Source organism: Arachis hypogaea, chromosome 3, assembly GCF_003086295.3.
Source record: "Arachis hypogaea cultivar Tifrunner chromosome 3, arahy.Tifrunner.gnm2.J5K5, whole genome shotgun sequence".
NCBI classification, from domain to species: Eukaryota; Viridiplantae; Streptophyta; class Magnoliopsida; order Fabales; family Fabaceae; genus Arachis; species Arachis hypogaea.
This window is the reverse complement of record NC_092038.1, coordinates 79,834,804-79,839,051: the sequence shown is the minus strand read 5'-3', so window position 1 is coordinate 79,839,051 and position 4,248 is coordinate 79,834,804. Positions and strand designations below refer to the sequence as shown.

At 35.6% G+C, this 4,248-nt stretch overlaps 1 long non-coding RNA gene across 1 annotated transcript; it reads left to right on the top strand.

Annotated features, from left to right (window-relative positions):
• The first annotated feature begins 1,930 nt into the window (after nt 1–1,930).
• LOC112770808 (uncharacterized) lies at nt 1,931–3,479 on the top strand. Its single transcript, XR_003186733.3, has 3 exons — nt 1,931–1,997; nt 2,109–2,264; nt 3,331–3,479. It is a non-coding gene; the product is annotated as an uncharacterized lncRNA (long non-coding RNA).
• The last annotated feature ends 769 nt before the right edge of the window (nt 3,480–4,248 follow it).

Below are 4,248 nucleotides of genomic sequence, written 5' to 3'. Positions count from 1 at the left end.
GCGCAATGGAGATCTTGTCGGAAGAAGAAGGACTGGCGTAGTTTTTGGAAAACGTTCTCCTCGTCGTCATCTCGTCTGTTATTACCGTCTCCTCCGCCGTTGTGTTGTGAGCGGCGGCCTGGTGGTCTTCGATGGTCTTCGTCCCGTCGTGTGCGTTGTAAGATGCATAAATTTCAGAAAAAATTTTATTAAGAGCTAATTTTGATTTATTTATTTATTAAGTACTTTAATCTCAGAAATTATTTTATTAAAGATAATGAAAGTAAATTTTGATTAATTGAATTTAAAGTAATTTAAGATTTTATCGGATTTTATAATTATCAAATTATTTTCTATATTTAAATAATAAAGTTTAGCAAATAAAAATAATAAGAATTTTATATGATCTAATTTAAATAATTGAGATTTTAGAATTTAATACTTTAATTTTTATAAATAGAAAATAAATTATATTATTTCTAATTTTAAATTAGAATACTTGATTAAAAGCTGATTAATAAATTGATAATTAAGTAGTATTTTTAAAGTAATTTTAAGAGATTAAATTAGATTTTAAATTTATACAATATACTTTAATTTTATTAAAAATTTACCAACCCCAATTTACCCAAAATTCTTAATTTCACTTTTGTCCCAAATTAAACCCTAATTCCCAAATTAAATCCTATAAACCCTAACCCTAATTAACCCATAATTTTCCCCTTTTACCCAGGAACCCTAGCGCAGCCTCTCCCTTTCACTTTTCCTCCTCTTCATAGCAACTTCATCCCCCATTCAGCCATTATCAACAAGTTTGATCATCACCACCTCATCACCACCGTTCACCCCCTTTGCTCCTCAGCGAGCTCACTGCCTCAGCTACCCAAATCACCCTTCTCTTCTTCCTCTTCTGCTCCTTTCTCTTCTCCTCTGTCCGCTAAACCATGGCTGAACCACCGTCGTCAGGGACCAGATAGCATGCACAAGAAAGGAGAAGTCTCTGTCCTTGCGTTCGTCATCGTCTCTAAGTGTTCCTGCAGAGGCCATCATCTTCGCCACGAAGCCAACGCCGCCATGGTCCTCGCCAAGAAGCCAGCGCCGCCATCGTCACCATCACGGACTGCTGCTGTGCGTGCCATCGCCGCCGCCTCTGAGTCCGTCGCCATCGCTTGTGGGAGCTTGAGGAGAGACACGATCGAGAAGCCGCATCTTGTGGTCGCCGACAAAGAAATCACTGCCACCAAACCCCAGCCGAGCCGTCGCCATTGAACTAGGCAGAAAGGGAGAAAGTAACATCGTTGCCATTGTTAGAAGGGAGCTCGACCATCCTTTCAGCTGGAGCTTGTCGCCGGAAGAGAAGAGGTGACGGCGGAGGAAGTTGCCGTTGCTGTTCTGCCTCATCAAATGGCGTTGGAAAATCGCTGCTGCAGCCGCTGAAGGACTCCCTTGCAGCCGCCAAACCCTATCCCACTCCAGTTTGGGTTCCGACCATGGTTCGTTTATGCCGGGTTTTGTTCTTCTAGGTGTCGGAGCTGCTTTCATTGACAAGGATGCGCCTCTTGAAGATGAGGAAATTAAAGGTTAGACTTGTTTGCCAATTTCATTATTCTAAATAAATTTGCCCAGATTTCTTCATTGCAAATACAATCTGTTTTAAAATGGACAGTTTTTTTAATCTTTCTATGTTTTCCTGATAATGCAACACAGGGTCCTGAATCCTGATAATGTAAACTTCATTTTTAATTGATCCAATATTGAGTACTGTTGTTGTGTGCTTGTTAATACCACCAATACTTACTGATTTTAATTGTTCATTGCTTAGTCATGGTGATTCTTTTAATTATTGAATGCCAATGATATTTTTTCTTATAAATGATAATGAGTACTGGTTTGGGGTTTGGCTTGAAGCCTGAAACTTAATTGAACTGATTGTATTTGCCCACCTATCTACAGTGGCTGAAGATGATGCTTCCTTGGTCAAGCAAATTGGCCAGAGTTTTTAGTATTCTAAAATAGAGGTATATTCCTCTACTTATATTCATGAATAGTCAGTTTTGTTCCTTGTTAACATACATGCATCATCTATGTATGGAAGACTAAACATAGATCGAATCCATCTTCTTATCAAGGCAAGAAGGGAGGAACAAATCCAAGCTGCTCATGACGAAGCCATGTTTGGTGCTTCAGCACTTCCACCTCCTACCAGTACTGACAGTGAGCCTGAAAGGGAGAATGAGAAAGAAGTTGATAAAAAAGCTGTTGTTACAAGCCTCTTAAGTGAAACGGTAAGTGGTTTCACTGCAGACTTATGTGAATAAGCATGATGAGTCATTTAAGTAATCCTTGTATTTGTGTGTGCATTTGTTGTTGAATAATTTCTCACATTAAGTTGTTATTGCTGCTCTATATTTGTTGTTGGTTGCTACTGATTTGTCCCCCTCATTGCTTGCTTACTGAATGATTGTTAAATTCAATGAGAAAAGAAATGCTACTAAGTTATTGTTGTTTGTGTTGGAATAGATGATGGTTGCTGAACTGAGATTGGTTTTATTGATAAATCTATTGCTAAAATCATTTAGTTTGACTTGATTGATTTTCTGTTGAATTAATGGATAAATTGCTATGCTGCTGCTACTTGCAAGTGTAATGGTTATTGACTTCAATGAATAGAATGCTGCCTAAATCCATTATCTTTGTTCATTTTACTGTTTTGGGTGCTGTATGATGGGCCATTGATTGCTGTTCTGCTGATGCTGCTCTGCTTCTTGCTGGTTGGATTGGTTTTAATTGTTTCCTCATTTTTTTGCTGGAATTTGCTTATTTACTTCCTTCCTATGAATTCATTATGATTTTTTGTGTTTTTAACTGTCAAAAAATTCATATGGAATTTGAATTGATTGATTAAAATTGTGAAATAGGCAAATTTACTGCTGAAATGCTGCCGAAATTTATTTTAAGCTATTTTCAATAGTCATCTTTGATTCAATTAATTGATTGAGTTGGCATTTAATTGCTTTTGGTTTTTAACTGTTGCTAAGCTCAATTGATTGATTATCCGGCTAAGTGCTTCACTGTTTTGGTTGTTGGAAGCTGGAAGCTTCGGGTTTTGTTATTCACTATTTGGTTGTTGTCCTATTTGGTTGCTCAATTAAACTGCATTGTGTTATTTGAAAGGGTGCTAGTTGTGAATTGGTTGTGTTTGTTGGAACCGTGGACGGTGGAAATATCCAACTTTTAGGGGAGGTTATGCCGAAAGTTTTCTAAACATTTTGGATAAAACTTAGTGGAAAAATTATAATTAGTGTTATATCTTGTTTCTAACTTTTTTGTTTCAGTTTTTCTTATTTATAGGAGTGCTGAAATGGTGACCATATGCTACCTTGAGGGCTCAAGAATGTTTTGATGCATAGAGACACCAATCTATGTTAGAACTTTTATGTTTTGGTTGAACTTTTATGTTAGAACTTTTATGTTTTGGTTGAACTAATCAATGTACTCACTAGCTAATGCTATTTTGTTTCAAGACAATTTTAGCTAAAAGGATCTTGTTTGACTTATGTATGTTTTTGCATATTATATACATGTAAACTTGCTTATTAAAAGCGTTAATATATTAGTTAATTTAAAAAATAATATAGTAAATTATGCATGTAATTTGTAATAAAAAAATTGTTATAAAATAATTAATTTGCTTTCGTAACTAAAAAAAATGTTACAAAATCATGTTACATTTTGTAACAAAATTTTTTGATAGGAAAAAAATTGACTGTCATGAAAAATACCTTCAAGATCAAAATTTGTTACCACTTTTGTAACGGCTTCTGGTTTTTTATATCAGGAAAAATTGTTACAAAAGATGGTATTGAATTGTAACAATTCTATTTTTCGTTACAAAAATTTTTTGTAACGGGACTTGCTGCAATGGACCCCTTTTTTTGTTACAAAAAACTTTTGTTTCAAAATTTCGACATTTTGTAACAATATTTTTTGTTACAAATACGCCTTTTTCTTGTAGTGAATTCTGTTGCATCAGAGAAACTAATTGAGGCTTTAGCTCAAAATTGTTTGCTCCAATGGCAGGGATTGAGATGCTTCTTCTATGGAAGTTGGAATTTGGTGTAGTGAAGTCACCAAGCATCTTCCTTGCATTGTTGTTGGGTTCGGACATGACTTCTTTTTCAAGATTCTCTATAAGGTTTTCTCTGGATTGTTGTACTTTAGCTTCTCTTAGCTTCTTCTTCAGAGTCCTTTTAGGTTCAGGGTCAGCTT